This window comes from Aethina tumida, chromosome 1, assembly GCF_024364675.1.
Source record: "Aethina tumida isolate Nest 87 chromosome 1, icAetTumi1.1, whole genome shotgun sequence".
Classification (NCBI taxonomy): Eukaryota; Metazoa; Arthropoda; class Insecta; order Coleoptera; family Nitidulidae; genus Aethina; species Aethina tumida.
In genome coordinates, this window is record NC_065435.1 from 59,960,929 (window position 1) to 59,979,310 (window position 18,382).

At 27.3% G+C, this 18,382-nt stretch overlaps 1 protein-coding gene across 1 annotated transcript in view; it reads right to left on the minus strand.

Moving 5' to 3' along the window:
* Nucleotides 1-13,101, minus strand: part of LOC109606635 (uncharacterized) — a 35,926-nt gene extending 22,825 nt beyond the window's left edge. The window contains exon 1 of the mRNA XM_049961530.1: nt 12,740-13,101. The gene's annotated coding sequence lies outside the window, so the exon portion shown is untranslated. The remainder of the gene's footprint in view (nt 1-12,739) is intronic.
* Nucleotides 13,102-18,382: the final 5,281 nt, after the last annotated feature.

An 18,382-nucleotide genomic window follows, 5' to 3' on the forward strand; every position in this document is an offset into this window, starting at 1 on the left:
TGACCTAAAATTTCATTAATTTGGAAGCCAAATATTTCTTGAGGTTTTTGTTGTCAAAATTATATTTATTGTTTTTTACCTCCTCATTGTACGAAAGAAAAGTGCATATTAAAATAATTGTTGACTTTCAAATTTGTAATTCACAGAAATTCTTGCCTTGGTAAAAGTAAAGCTGGGTAGTACCTAATTACCAAATACTTAAGATACTAGTTTTACTTTTTATAAACTATTTAATGAGCTAAAAAGTATCTTGGTCACATGCCAACTTTTTTCCAAGTATTCTAAAAACTACGTTAGAAAGTACTTATGATTACTGAAAATACTGGTACTTCTGACTGGTACACCACTAGTAGTAAGTGTTTTCTGTACAGTATGTAGTAATTATTGTGGTATTATCCTAAAAATACAGAAACTCGAAAATAATTTCAAAAACAAATTATAACCTAATGAGCTAGATACTGGAATAAACTTGTCCATTATAAATTCTTCCGTGCATTTTATATTATAACATGAAATACAAAATAAGTATTCCAATAGAGTTTAAAGTTTCTAGACAAGGTAATTTGTAGTTGATCTTAGAGCACACATTTCGACTAATGTATATCCAGTCGCTGTCAACCTGATTCAATAAGCCATAGCCTTAGCCTTAACAAAAGTTCAATGGTGAGGCAAAAGTCAATGTTTTTGACTTTGTACAAATAATATTGAGTATTTAAAGTGCACTTTTTCATAACCAATAATGGTATTATGAGAAGAAATGAGCAAATTAATTTTTTTTGGTTTGGTAGAAGTACAGCTGGGTAGTACCTAATCATCAAATACTTATGGTTTTGTTTCCTATGGACTAGATAATGAGGTAGGAAATCTTTTGTAATTGTTACTTGGAAACTTTTTCTGTACATCCTCAAAACTAGAAAAAAGAAAATAGAAATTATCTATGGTTACTGAAAATATTGGTACTTATTCCAAAAATTCAGTTACAAGAGAAATTCAAAAAGAATTTCAGAAACACATCACAACCTAATTGGCTAGACTGAAATAAGCTTGTCCACTGTAAATTCTTCTCTGAATTTTATATTCTAATATGAAACGCTGGACAAGTATTCCAACAAAGCTTAATGTTTCTAGACAAGATGGTTTGTAATTGAGGAGTGATTTCGTCTTAGAGTTGTTTTGGTTTTCCACGTTTCGACTGGCGTAGATCAATCAATTTGATTCAATAAGCCTCAGCCTTAGCCTTAACAAAAACACTTCTCAGATATTTCAATGGTGATAAATATAAAAACGAAAGTCAATGTTTTTCACAGTCTCCTCGACTTCGTATAAATAATGCTGAGTACTTAAAGCACAATATAATATTCGTTACATCTTCACAATTACGTGCCCCTTTTCACGACCGGTAATGGTGTTATGACAAGAAAAAATCAAATTAATTTCTTCTGTCGTAATAACAATACAAGTCCATAGATGCATTCTTCTCAAGTAGCTTAATATATTTCAAATTACAAAAGAATAAATTTAAATCGTTATTGTTGGCTAACGCAGCAATTACACAGCGATTTGACATGCCCTACATATTTGTACGTATTTACTTTTTGAAAAGTAATCAATTAAGCTGTACATTAATAACACAAACTGATTCTCTGCGTTCTTTTTTATGTATGATAATTGCAACCCGACGCCGGGTTTATTTATAGCACTTTCTCATTAAATGGTTTGACGGGAAAGTAAAAAGCGATGGAATAACAAACATGTTGTGGTAGTAATTGTCAATTGCGAGGGAAACGAAATCGGATAATTCGAATAGTCCAGTTATTAACAATCATAATTGACGATAATTATTTCATTGGTTGGCATTAAGTGAGTTTTCGAGCTTTGGAGATTTTAAGACGTCGCTTGGTGTGGTCGAATAACATTAGAGGGAACGTCACAAACACAAACGAACACAAATGATCCAATCGTTCTTACGCAATGGGTTTAAGGAAATTAGAAATCCTTTAATCCGCATCGAGATCAATAACTCTCGACGCAAAATACAATATTGCTGATGTGTATAAAATAATTACGATTGGCACTTTGAACGATCTTTATTTATACGACTTTTCCTATTTATTGTTTCTTTGTCGTGAAAGTTATGGAATTATCCACTGGGATGAAGACAATAACACTTACTAATGTGTTTCGTGAACTATAATTGACTTTTGATCATTACCAAATCGGATCTTTGGTGATATGTTTGCAATTACCTTCGTATTGACTAATACGTAAAAATAGCCTTTTGTTTGATTAGTCCAAAATATGAGGTAATAAAAGTTATTATATCGGAATGTTTATGTGATATCCAATTTAATACATTACTTGATTCCATTACAAATAAAACATCTTTATTTGTAAAATAATAATTTATATACAATTTCATTGTATTTTATAATACGGAAAAGTTGTTCCGGAAGTTATTTTAGTAACCATTCTAAATATATATTTTATATCAGGATTTTATTTTGTTTATGTAATGAAAGTTAATTATTCGATTTAAAACAGTATTTGATTCCATTAAAAATTTATCATCTTGTATTTTATGTCCTTTTCATATACGGAAAAGTGTTACTGGAAGTTATTTGAGTAATGTATATTTTATACCAGGATATTATTTAGTTTATATAATGGAAAATTAGTTATACATTTTAAAGCATTACTATTTCACTGTCTTTTCTTATGCGGAAAAGTTGTATTGGAGGTTATTTTAGCAATTAATCAAATTATATGTTTTATATCATAGCATTGTTTAGATTGTTTAGTTTATGTAATGAATCCTAGTGATCCAGTTTAGTGCATTACTTGTTCCCATTATAATTGTAACACTTAATTAAGTAAAAAATTAATTCCTATACAATTTGAGGGTACTTTTTCTTATCCACAAAAGTCGAATTGAAAGTTAATAATACTAATATGGTATTTTTGTATGGAAGATATTTATTTTTGTAAGAATTCTGATTATACATTTTATATTAGTTGATGTAATGAAAGCTAATGATCCATTTTAGTGTATTAATTTCTGTTACTACTTATCTCGTGCTGGAAGTTATTTTAATAATTATTCAAATCATATATTTTATATCAGAATATTACTAAGATAATGTAATGAAAGTTAGTTTTCATTTTACAAAACTACTAGAATTAGTTGCAACTAAAGCACTTTAATTGGCAAAAAATCATTCCAATACTATTTCATGGTCTTTTTATGCGGAAGAGATATACTGAAATTTATTTTTGTAAGAATTGTAATTATACATTTTATATCAGAACATTCTTTAGTTTATGTAATGAATGCATTTTGTGTCTAATTGTTTCTATTACAAATTTATCACTTTAATAGTAGTAAAATTATTCTAGTACTATTTCATCGTTTTTTCGTACAGAAGAGTTGTACTGGAATTTCTTTTTGTAAGAATTCTAATAATACATTTTATATCAGAACATTATTTAGTTTATGTAATGAAAGCTAGTGATCCACTTTGGTGTATTATCTATAACAAATTGAGCATTTTAATAATAGAAAATATAATTTTTATACTATTTCACGGGGTTTTACATTTTACATATTAGAACATTCTTTAGTTTATGAAATGAAAGCTAGTGATCTATTTTAGTGAATTACTAGATTTTTTTTATAAATATTATAATAGTATTTTATTATTTGAAAATTTAAATTAGAAGCTATTTTAGTAATCATTCAAATAATATTCTTAATATAACAATATTATTTAGTTAAAGTAACGAAAACTAGTAATCAGATATGTACTGGAAGTTATTTTTGTGAGAATTTTAATTATTTGTTTCATAACTTATCCCAATTTTTTAACCAGATATATACTTCTAAATAATAAGTCGATTTCTAAAAAAAATTCTAATATCGGTGAATTCCGTGAACGGATCACAACGGCTGCCTATAATCTGCGTCTCTGGGAACAGCAGCAAGGAAGACCAACTTTGCTTGCAGGTCAATGGAGAAAACTTTGTACCTTTTGTAGAGTAAGGTTTTTTTTATTTCGTTTTCTATTAGAATTTTTTATAAGATATCGGTCTATTATTTATATAAGTGCATATTTGGTTAAAAAAATTCAGATAAGTTATGAAACACCCTGTGTATATTTAAATCAGAATAATTATTTAGTTTCTGTAACGAAAGCTAGCCATTTTAGCGCATCACTAGATTGTATTATAAAAATAGCATATTTTCTATACTCTTTAAAATTATTATATTTTTTGAAAAAAGTTTAGTAATTATTCAAATTATATATTTATATCACAACATTATTTAATTGATGTATTTAAAGTTACTATCAGTTACAACTAAAGCACCTTTACTGGTAAAACTGAGGGTGCATTTGGATTTTTTAGTAATTGTTCTAATTTTATATATGATGGTTATTAAATTTACGTATCCAAAATTAGTTATCCAATTTAAAACATAACTTAATTTTATTACAAGTAAATCAAATTTATTGAAGCATAATCTCTACATTATTGTTTAGCCTTATCTTACATAATATATTAATAAGTCCCTTGGAATTAATTTATATGGGAATCGTTTTAAAAACAGGAACTTCTGTCATATACATGAAGCTTTTTTATTAATATATTTAATAATAGAGAATTCTTGAACTATTTTACGAATATTTTCACATTACTGCCGGGGTAAATGCCAAAATAACACAATACAGTACGACCTTTAAATTTAGTTCACAAAAACATTTTATTGCACATTTCTCAAGCGTTACATTCTCACGTCAGTTTCCTGCTATAATTGAATCTGGGTTAAAAATACAAATTTAGACGCTTTTTCATTTTATAATTTCACCAATTTAATACCAACGACCACATCATATCTGAAAATACGAAACACACTAAACAAAGATTACCCACATCCGGACCCGCCAACCAAAAACCAATTTCGCCCGGTTAACAAATTGAAAACCTGCATATTTCATACCTAATAAAATTTTCACCATTTAAATTGCCCGGGTCGAAAGAGTAAACATTCGCGTCGAGCCGACCCCGACGTTGTTGAAAAATGTAACGAGCACGCAGGAAAATTCGTGGGAAATCCTCGCTCCGCATTCCCATGAATATTTGATTGGTCATGCCGTTGTTGGTACCTTTCGTATTGATCAGGTCGCCAGTGGCCGGTCTTACACACATTCAAAACATCCTGGATAAACCCGAAATAACGAATTAGCATACGTACTCAGTTCGAAAACCGTTTCCATAGGTCGGCGTTGTTTATTTAAGGCGACCGACCGAATCACGGAGACATTTAACCTTAAGCAGTTAATGACCGTCATTTTTGGGTATTGACTTTTACTACCGGATACGCGAGACACGTTAATGTTTGATCCATAAAATTGCCGGTCCCAGTTCGAAAAATCTTATCCGCGGCGAAATAGCGTAAAAGTTTTAAAGGCCGTAAGTGCAAAGCTCGGTCGTGAAAAGGACAAACTGTGTCGACGCGACATCCTTAAATTTATAATATGAGCGGCGCAACATTCAACGTCCGTTTTACGCCTGACATAAATTCGGGGGCAACACACAAAAACCTTTCCAGACCACGTAGTTTATTCGATTATAAAATTTTAATAAGTGAGGGTTGACGGTGATGTCGTTTGTGTCATATAAAAACTTGCTCTATGCCACCTAAGTGATCCTGAATAAATTACCGAAATGCCGAATTAAAAACGACCAACTTGAACCGCACCGTTAGATATTCCGTTCGATCATTTTTCCGTTTGCCGAACTAATGCTTAATTGGACGAAGATTTCTGATTTGTGTAAAGTTTTCGTGGTGTTAAACGTCACTATTGAATAAGTGTAATTATTTTAAAATTGACTTCTAACGATAGATGACAGTAATTATTGTGTAAGTCGATTTGTTCCTTTCTATCTCGTGACTGTGTTAATAAAAATGTTACATAACGATTTTCTAATAGGACGGCTCTAATGCGTTTTATATTTGTGCCTCTGAAAAGGGTAAACTATCACCAGGATGTTAAGTTGAATTTCTATGTAATTAGGAACAAAACTTTTACATGTTTACACTGATTGCATTTTCTTCGTAAAAGCAATTTTTGCTTAGACATTTTGCCCCAGAGTTGAAGAACTAACGGTGTTAAATCGTGACCACTAGGCGGCCAATTCATGTCGTGTTTCAGTCACACCTCTATTTCAAAATTTTAAAATCTCTTAGACTTTTTAATGAGTTTACATAAAACTTGCTGCTTCGCAATTACAATTCGAAAAAAATTCTGCATACACAAATAATTTCAAAATTTGACAATGAACAAAGTTCTAAATTTTAACTGGATTTAACTTAAATTCGTTTGAATTTATCATTGTGCACGTCCAGTCGTAAGTTTGTGAAATATGTTTTCAGTGTTATTTTAATTGTTATTTTAAGAGTGTTGTTAACAAATATTTAATGCGTGTTTTAATAAAACATATACGGTTTTAAAATAACACGGAAAAACCTCTAAAATGGATAAAATCAAAATATTTATTTATCAGTTTCTGTTAGTGTTGAAGTCATTTTTAAAAATCTACCTCCCCTAGCTGTTAAAATAAGTTCTAATTATAGTTCTGATTATAGTTCTAATCAAAAACAATTTTAGAGCAGAGAAGTATTTTCACACATATTGTATTATGAAAATCTACATAAATTTATATTATTACTTCAAATGAAGTTGTAAAAATTAAGCAAAAAAATTAATTTGACATTAAATAACATAAAAACTAGACCATTTATTTTTAATTCAAGATAAATGATTTACAATAAAACTAGTTACTCAAAAATAAAACTTATAATTGCTCATAAAATGTTTTCTCAGAACCCCGTTATGGTATTTTAATTATAATCTTCTTTTGTAAAAACGAGTAGAAAAATGCTTTAGTCAATCCTTAAAAATTATTCAATTTAACATTACTACTTGTAATAATTAAACACAAAACACAATTTTATTATTTAAAAAAAAGAACATGCATATTTAATGATTTTTTAAATTGTATTTAATAAATGTAGTTTTAGCAGTTTTAATTTATTTTTCTGTTAATTGGCTAATAAATTTATTACTTTAGTTTTACCTAATCTATTAAGAAGAAGTGATAAATTTTAAGTAAAACTTTTTAACCGAGTCTAATTGCATATGGAAACATAACTTTTGCTAACATAAATATCTTGTAAAAAACTCAAATTAAGCTTAATTAACTTAATAGAAAAATAAAAAGTAGATAAAAAATGTGAAAAAAACGACGAATTATATAATTCAAAATAATTAAAGGATGTAACCCTTCCAATTTTAATATTATTAAGCTGTTTGAAATAAGGTATTTCCAAATTACATTTTTTATTAAACTTCAAGATTACACCTCCATTTTAATTAAACATCCTATTTATTTCACACTTTCAATACGACTGTTGTGCCATTCATTGTGATGAATGCTCATCCAAAATTTAAAATTTCGATTAGATTAAGAATCCAATTATTGTTGGGGAACAATCTAATCTTATAAGCAATTTAATCTGATACATTTATGGATGCATCATAAATAAAGAATTGATGTTCTAGCCACATTTATCCCAGAACCAAGTCTCTGAAGAGATTTAAATATTTTTGAAAAGCTGAGCTGTTTAAAATAAAATATTTCCAAATTACATTTTTTATTAATGTTTAAAATTACACCTCAATTTAATACAACAGTCTGTTTATACCATACTATAAATACGTCTGTGGTACCATTCACTCATCCAAAATCTAATATTTGGATTAGATTAAGAAGTCAATTAATGTTGGGGAACATTTTTTCTAATAAACATTTTAATTTAACACATATGTACACACATCATAAATAAAAATGTGTTCTTGCCACATACATCTCAGTACTAACTGTCGAAGGAGATTTAGACGTTTTTAAAAAACTGAAATAACTCTTTAATATAAGGTATTTCCAAATTATATTTTTTATTAATGTTCAAAATTACACTTCCATTTAATACAACCTGTTTATACCACACTGTCAATACGTCTATGGTGCTATTCACTATCACGAATGCTCATCCAAAATCTATTATTTCAGTTAGATTAAGAATTCAATTAATTTTAGGGAACAATCCTATCTAATAAACATTTTAATTGGATACATACATACATGTATTTTAAATATTGAATATGTGTTCTATCCCAGTACCAAGATTTACACGTTTTTGAGAAACTGAAATTACTTTAAATAAGATTTTGCCAAATTATATTTTTATTAACAAAATTACACCTCCATTTTAATAGAGTCGGCTTATACCACACTGTCAATACGTCTAAGATGATTCTTCAATCAAAATTTGAAATTAAAGATTAGTTTAAGAATTCAATTATTGTCAATTGTTCAATTTAATCCTATACATCATAAATAAAGAATTGGTATTCTTGCCATATGCCAGTACTAACTGTTGAAGGAAATTTACACGTTTTTGAAAAACTTAAATAACTCTTTAAAAAAGGTAGTTCCAAATTACATTTTTATTAGTGTTTAGAATTACAGCTCCATTTTAATACAACAGCCTGTTCATACCACACTGTCAATTCGTCTGTTATCCTATTCACTATGATGAATGTTCATCAAAAATTTAAAGTTTCGATTATATTAAGAATCCAATTATAGTTTGGGAAGAATCCAATCTCATAACCAATTTAATACAATACATACGTGCGTCAGAAATAAAGGATTGATGTTCTAGCCACATCCATCCCGGTACCAGCTATCGATAGAGACTCACACATTTTTGGAAAAACTGAAATAAACAATACCTCCACATCACAATTAATATAGTCGAACCAAACAAACCACAGGTCATGAAATCGGTGCGCGGATAAAACAAAGCCCGACGAATGAATCGGGTTCGAATTAACACCGAACGAGATTTCGGTATTTTATATTCAACGGTTTTCTTGCTCGCCGCTCGTCTATTAATAGAATTTAATTAGGAAGCGTTATTGGAATATTTTTTATTTCTCGGATTTTTAACACATCATCGATAACGGTTTTCGATCGGTGGTTATACGTTGAAAAACCGATCTCATCAAATTCCTGATCTCTGAACGAGGTTTCCGAGTAAATTCGATTTGGAAATGTGAATTTCCTAATTGTCGGCTGCGGCAAAGATCTGCCGCAAAATGTCACGATTGAAACTGACGCAACCTTTTCGTTTCGATCGCATCGATCGGGCTTTTCGGTTACCAGTCGGACTGGTCCAAAAATATTTGATCGCACATGCCGAAAATTAATCAAGAACGACGGCTGAAATGGAAAAAATATATGGAATTATCGTGAATAATCAGGTGAAATTGATATTTCCATGACCATTTAGTTATTGCCAATGAATCATAAGGCAGATGAGGCTGAATCTGATAAGACAGTGTAGGCAAGCCAATTAGTTTATGTAATAATTGTAATTAATATTGATGATTTTATTTGAACAGCGCAGAAATGATCTATTACCTTACCAAGACGAAACGGTCGTTTATGTATTTGTTTAGTATGGTGTGAAATTAATTCTACTGAATTAAAAAGTTTTCGACCTCGGTGATAAAATTTATAAACAAACTTTAATTAAATTATAAAATTTGTACGCAACAGATTCGGTTTTAGTCCGGCAATTAGTTTCTGTCTTTTTTATGTTATGGTCAAATAATGTAACCTTGTTGCAATGCTGTGAACTATTACAAAACATCTAACAAATCACACAATCTGGTACACGCAATTTTTTACTCCATATAATGTTATGTCAGATAAAAACGCTAATAAAAAATATTGTTGCTAATTTGCCATATTGTTCGTTGCTTTGAAAAATGGTACAGTATTTCATGGTTACTTGGATATTCCCAGTCTGGGTTAGGTTGCTTAAGTAAATACCATTAATTTAACCTATTTATTTCCTTCACTTACTTATTGTATTATTAACGTTGGTAACTATGTCTAAATATTATCTTAAAAGGTGACACTGGTATTTTTATTTTATTTTTGTTACATAAAACATTTTTACAATTGAAGTGTTGTTTTTAAAGATTAATTGTTTTCTATGGAATATTAAAATATATTTTAGAGGCAACTTCAATTATCTTAAAATTTTAAATTGCACAAATTATCTCAAAATTTTATGAAAATGAAATATTAATAATATTATGTCATGAAATACAATTTGAGTGACATTTTTATATTAATTAATTATTAATTAATAATAAATAATAAAAATAATTTAAAAAGAATATTTTAGGATGTATAATTATAAAGGAATAAAAATTTATATAAAATATTTATAACGAAATCTCAAAACAAAAACACTTATGAAAATTTAAACAAATTATCTAAAAAATTTAATACAAGTGAAAATTACTATTTTAATTTAAAAAATAAAAATAAAGTTCAAAAGAATATTTTAGGTTGTATAAGTATAGAGAAATAAAATTTTGTATAAAATGCTTAAACGAAGAATCAAAAGTTCAAACAAAATAATATATCTTATATTATGAAAAGTTGCACAAATTATCTTGAAATTTTATGAAAATATATTTTTTGAGTTAAGTAACAAGAAAAAAGTTATAATATTTATACTAGTAATCATGAAATACAATTTAAATGAAAATTTCTATTTTAATTATTAATAAAATAATATAAATACATTTCAAATGAATGTTTCAGATTGTATAATTATAAAGAAATAAAAATTTATATACAATATTTATAAAAGAGAATCAAAATAAAACATCTTTGAAATCTGCCGTTTTAATTGCTGCAGAAGTTAATTTAAATATAAATTAAATATAATTTTCTTTATTTTACCTATATGGTTTTCTATTGTATTTTATTATTTTTTAAATAAAATTTATCAGAAATATCCAAATATTTAATATACCACAAATTATTTTAGAAATTTTTGCTGTTTGTGAAAAAAAAAAATTAAATAGTGCCAAATATCAAATATAGCAGCATTTTGTAAATATCACCAATTTAAATTTTTAATGCAATTAAAATAACAAAATTTAAAAGTTATCTTAACTGCATATTATGTGTATTATTTTTATTATTGTATAAACAAATACCCATTGTTTATATAATTAATATGAACGTTAATATTATCAATAATATATTATTAATTTAGTATTATCGGTTGAAAAGTCTTTTGACATTTTATGTCAAATATTAAATATAAAGTAAATAATATATTAATTAAAAGTAAGTTTAAATATTCGTTGTTTTAATAAAAATTGTAAAAAATGGTTTTAAAAGACAGATTTCTAATTATTCATATTTAATTCCCAGTTATTTAAATATTGATTTATCTAATATTGATTTATCGGTTTAGCGTTACATTCGTATATTAATAAAAAATAATAATTTACGTATATTTAGAGTAATTCTCATTTTATTTTCATGAAAACGATAAACTTTATTGCAACTAAAATAGGAAATTAAAAGTAATTTGTTTTTTAAATAAATTATTAATTAGAGATATTAAAAATTGTGTACATTATAAATCAATTTTTTATATAAGATTTAAAATATAAATTCATAATTTTTTTATCGAACATGGTAAAATTACCTATAAAAAATTTATGTAATTTGCAACAAATTTTAGATTTATTTATAAGCTTATTAAATGCCAATTTTTTAAACTACTTTAATTTCTTATTGTGTTAAAGTATAGAAAATGAATTATTTATCTGGAAAAATTGAATTATTGAATAGTAAATATGTAATTGGATTAAAAATTAAAAATGTTTAATAAACATAACAATATGTTTGTTTAAAAGTAAATATACATATATAAATATATCCTTGACAGTCTGATTTTTTCATAATAATGAAAAATGTAAATGTGACTGCATAGTTATGTTTTTATTTTACTACTATAAAAATGTATATGTATACTATGTTTATTTAACACTTTTTCATTATTCTCAGTATAAACAAATATTTGTATCATGAATCTATATCAACCTTATAATTTTTTTATCAATTAACTCAATCAATTCATCATATATTTTTTTAATAAAAACTATTAATAAAAACTATATTCTTTTTTCTATTATTTATAAAAAAATAATTTCCTCTCTTTCTTCTATTATTTACTTGTTAAGTTCGTAAAGTTCCTAGCCTAACGTAGCATCGCAGTCTCTAAGGAAAACAGCGGGTATTAATGCCATACCGAAAAACAGCTGAGTCGAATTTTACAATATTTCCCATGTTTGACCAACTCGTTAATATAAGTAGAAAGTAATTCGCACCGAATTTCGTGGAAAGTGTCCATTCCACTTGGCAAAATTGTGACAAAAATTAGTGTGTTATTAGGATACAAGCACGACAAAAACGCGTACCTCAACAAATACAATAACAAAAACGGCTTTCTAAAATCGATTTCTTACATTTAGATACCAATGCACCGATCAAAAAAAAAAAAACTAAATAATATAAAAAATAGACACAAATGCCGCAACTTTCGCTGAACTTTAAAATGCATCGTTCACAGACAACCTTCACAGTCGGGTCCGCCGTTCTTCTTGTTTTGATCGGCAACAACATATGCGATTTGTTGCCACATTTGTCAATTAATCAACAAATCCTCACGTCAATCAAATGCACCCGATTAAACAACGCAAAAGGGGATGGTGAACTAACAAAGGCGCGTTTTTACTCACATCAAATAAAATCCATCGAAACCGCCAGGCAAAATATCCATTAACTTTTAGCACTTGATCACGGTACAAACACAAACTTGTAATCCACTTGCAAGTATCAAAATGTGATCGGATCACTGGGCAGTTTCGGTGCCTCGATCGGTTCGTGTGGCGACGAGCAGCCAAAGTTTGTTGCCGGAGCCGGGAACGTTGGCATTAAATTGCAGGATACAAAAGGGCTACCCCGGCACACGGCCGTGCAACTTTTGTGTGTTGGGCCACGTTCTCCACAGGTGTGTTTGTGTGAGTGTGTGTGTTGGTTGGGTTGCGCGGTCAGCACACGGACGACATCGACGAGATCCGCTCGGTCTCGCATCGACCACTAGACTGGCAAGGTAAGGCAAGGCGAAAACCAATTGTTGGCGACCGAACCGAGCGCATTCGTGCCGGAGAGCCGCTGACTGTGTAGAACCAAAATTCGCTTGGTCTTGGTGGCAAGACACCACAACTGGCTGCTGAGCCCGTCACCCGAGAAGAATGTGTTCAAGAAAAACCTTGAACTCTCGCTTTGCGACGATACGAGCTCGAATAATTAAATGGTCTGTTTGCACAAAAAAAAAAACGAAAAACGAAAAACGAAAACCAAAAAAAAAAAAAAACAAAAATTGTATCGAAATTGCATAAGGCTGGAAGGATAATTGCAGAAGGTCGTTGCTTGGCTTCACTTTTATTTGATCGGCAACTTCCGTTCATTTGGGCGATTACTTTAATTAAAACCGGTCGGTTCGTCGGTGGCGATTTACGGTAAACGTTCGTCGCTGTTGAAGTATAATGGAAAATTGACGAAATTTCAAAAAAAAAACTTTCTTCAAAGTAACATCAACCTTTTCATCCTGATCGATGGGGTGGATACATTTCGCAGGACATAATCTGATTAGTTTTGGCCGTGACGAGTACTTTTTGGAATATATCAGACTTGACTCAATTTTTCTTTAAACGTTAGTTGCCCTCAAACCGCAGTTTGATAGTTTCTGAAATATTTAGAAAAACTGAAATTTGAAAGACGAAAGTGTAAGACCTTTTTTAATGATTATTTGACATAAGCAAAAATTATCCACTTGCATTTTTTACATAATATTAGATACTCACCTCAAAAAAAGTCTACTAAAAATTTTGAGATAATATATGCACTTTTTTGATTATTGAAAATCATAATTGAATTTTCATTTAAAATAACGTAAAATACAGTTACTTTACTGAAAACGTATAATATATGATACATTATATTATCTTTATTTAAGAAATTTCTGGTAAATTTCGAGATAATTATTTTCTATGAAACGTAACTAATTTATTTACATTTTTTTACACGAAATTTTTGAGAACGTATCTATCGCGTAAAAAGGGAATTGGATGTATTATAATTTTTCAATATTTGCCAAAATTTCATTTTCGAAGATATTTCAATCAATACTGTATACGAAATTTAAAAGTCATAACTGATAATTTATTTATTTACATATTTAAAAATCAAATTTTATATTTCCACCCACTCATTCAGAAATTGTGACATTTTCACTAATTTTCAAATAAATTATTAACAGTTAGGATACGTTAAATACACTGTTTTTAAATGTAATATTTGGTATGTTTAACATAGATACCTGTTTTCTATAAGCCTCGTAAACGACAATATTAAATACATCGAAATATACCAAAAATATCGTCATATCTTAACTGAAGATAACTTAATATCTCTCAAATTATATCCAATTACAGTTTCCGTTCGAAATAAATAAGTATATGTTGAAATTTAAAGAAAATATATTATTTTGATGTAGTATCATTACTTTTGCGACATTTGCTAAATGTTAGTTTTCGTAGTAAAGGGCATAATTGATAATTTATTTATTTTTTTATTTTTAAAAACCAAATTTCATATCCACTCAAATATTGTGACAATTAATAATTTTCAAAAAAATTATTAATAGTTATATAATAGAATACGTTAAAGACACACCCATAAATATTATATTTGGTAGGTTTTCCATAAGCTAAGATAAGACGAGAATATTTATATTAAAAATTTCAATACAGCCAATTTTTTATTCACACACACTCAAACATTATAACATAATTACTAATTACTACTAAAAATCAATGAAAAATACTATTTTCGATATAAATATTCAAAATTTACCTAAAGTATTTTTATCTGAAGATTATAATCATATTTAAATTATTTTTAGAAAACATGTTTTACACAATATGTTACTTCCTTAAAATTCTGAGTAATTTGACATATCGGTCCAAAATATTCTACTTAACATATTTTATTATCATATAAGGTTGCAATTTTTAAATATTAAAATAATACGTCTTAATTTTTTAAAACTCGACAAATGACTTGAAAAAGATCAGAAATCAACCAAATAAATTTTAAATATTTTATTGTAATTTATGTGGTATGTGACATAGTTTGAGATAATTCTTTAGTAATATATCGATATCATCGATAGAAACGTCGATAGAAATATACATAATATTTGAAATGTTATAATAATTATTACTATATATTTATCAAAATAATGATAATTGCCTTCAAAGAATCGCTCTCAAAAAGAATAGTTTGTGATATTTAAAAAGTATCGATAACTTCGATAATACTATCGGTGGCAACGGACCATTAGTGTGAGCACTCTGCATATTTTTACATTATCAAATCTCATTTAAGATATTTATGTAATTAATATCAACCTTTTTTCTATAAAAGGGTTCCAAAGGCCTAAGTCGGCCCTGTACACTACTGTATAAAAATAACTGTGTACCATTATACATGAACATGAAATTGAACTACCCTATTATTAAGTTACCTGTTTAGAATTTTAAACCAAACAATATCGTGATAATAGTAACACCATGATGTGCATGTAGTTCAAATTAAACTCTGATTTTCACGGTCTGCGAAGCATTGATTACATCCCAAATGTTTTTAACAATTTAAATACTCTGTTTCGAATGATTATCGGTTGCACACCAGAGAATTTCATTTAAAATAAAATATTCACGTGAAATATCCCAAAAATTTATTAATATAATTGTTTTATTGAAGTTTGAGTATCGTCTAATTTTGTAGTTTTCTAAAATTGTCTTCATACATATATTTAAATTGCTTATTCCCACTTGAGTAATTCAAAAAATTACAATCATCATCAAGCATCATTATAAATTATTATTTATTATATTATAAACGTTAAGTACCTATTTTATAAAAAGTTATAATTTGATAATTTAAGACAAAATTTTACCAAAAACTGAAACAAGTTTAACTGTAAATCAGCACTTGTTAAGAGTTTCAATTTAACACATCACTAAAATAAATGGAATCCGACGATCAAACAAAAATGAGGAGAAACAACATTCTTCTGCAATTAAATGCTTTTTTCAGATAATACACAAATTCGAAAATTCAAAGAATATAACCAGAAAATAAATAGTAATTTATTTTAATTTCAATAATTTTTAATTAATTTTAATGTAAATATGTAAACGAAAGTTAGGTATATTAAGCTAGAGCATGTCAAGTTTAATATTTTGTAACTAATAAATATACTTGGGATATTTGTCTAGAATATACCAAATAAAATTTCTTTAACGGTAATATACGATACACATAAAATTAACTCAAATGTTCATTTTTAGTGTATGAGTTAAAGAGACATTGCTTTATATAAAAGAATGTATAAAATGGATCTTCTCTGAGGTTGAATAGCGGAAATCAAATAAAGCGTAATTATTATTACAAAACTGTATTAAAAACTCCCACGAATAATACTTTACGAGTTCCATCAGGAAATTAAATCCCGTCCGGAATCGTAACTTTTAATTATTTAATAATATAATTATTCTTAGAATTAACGTTTTTATTAGATTCTCTTGGAATAAATTTTATTGAGTAGTATTTCGAATAAAAATGTTAAGAATGACGTTCAATTAACAATAAGGACAAAGAAGATATTACTTTTATTGATCATCATCTTATAGATAAAACAATCGTAAATTATTTCTTAGATAAATAATTTTAGCATTTACTGTACGGTCGGTTTTTATGTTTCATTACAATTTTATCAATAAATGCTGCTGTTATTAAAATGCAAATAAAATTATTGTCTTATAAATTTTAATTGAAGGTCTGTTAGACAATCTTGTTAGAAAAATGTGCATCAGTGAACACCAATGATAACAATTATATCATCAGTGTAATTAGCATGATATTTATTGATTTTGTGAAATTCGTTGTCTAAATTCGTTGTTGTTTTAAGTATTTTTTAAATCTGGAAGCGGAACCCAAAGATTTGATTTTATAAATGATACATTTAATGTTTATATTTTTATTTAATAATAAATGGTTTTTATTAAGAAATATTGTATTTGTTTATTTTTATTCTAAACAACACCATATTTATTACAACAATAATATTTTCTCTTTAAATTTCTAAATATATTTCTTCTAAACAAATTGTGCATACAGCAGGTTAGAGAGGACCAAGTCTAATTTTACTAAATTGGTTGATGGATAATAAATTCCATTTGTCAGATTGATAAAAAAAACATTTCATTAACATAGAAGCATTTTTATCAGTATTTTCCAAGCGAACACCCTGTGTAATATTTTAAAATTTTAAGATACAGAGCAATAAATAAATAATCAAAAACAATTTCTGATGGTGATGACACTAAAAGGAAAAATACTATATTGTTTTTTTTTTGACGAACCCTCGTCCTTTTGTTCCTAATCTACAGCTAAATATTGTCAGTAAAATTTAAAAATTAAATGGTATGCCAGAAATCATTTAAACCTTCTAATTTGTTTCGAAGCTATATTTAACTAAAAATAAAAATATAAACTATTGTACAAATCATGTAGTTGGTGTGCTAAAGTTAATTTAGTTGTTCCAGATCATACAGAGGAAAACTTACTTAAAAATATCTCCTTAAAATTTGTTAATAATATGAAAGTTTTTTTACTTCAGATGGAAACTAAAATTAAATTTACCTTTAAAATTTGATTGGTGATATACAAAATTATCTTTAGCTAGTTTATAAAACTACAAGTTTATGTCATAATTTTTGTGTGGATATAATAATTTGGAATTTAAAATTAAAAATACCAAATACAATTTTGTTTCAAATCAACAACTTCAATTGTACTGAAATATAACCGAAATATCATATCTTAATTAATGTTAATTTATTATATCCCAAATTAAATCTTTATAGTTGCGTATAATATATCGAAAAGAGATAGAGTTTTTGAAATAAGTAACTTGTATTAAGTAAAAAGTTGCTGGTAACAAATATCAGTTTTTATAGATGACTCTGTATATTCACATTTTGTTTAATGTTTCTAATATCTCGATGGTAGTACGGAAATTATTTGGTTTCTCATTCGTTTCATTCAAATTTTAATATTAAAAATATCTGATATAAATTTGTAAATATTTAATATTGTCGTCTATGAAACATGGAAAATTGTAATTTTCATAGATGATTATGTTAATGTTGCTAATTTATTGGAAAATTAGTAACAATTTTGTTGGGAGTAGGTGTGAAATTAAAATTTGGTTTCTAAAAATTTAAAATAGATTATCAATTTTGTTTCA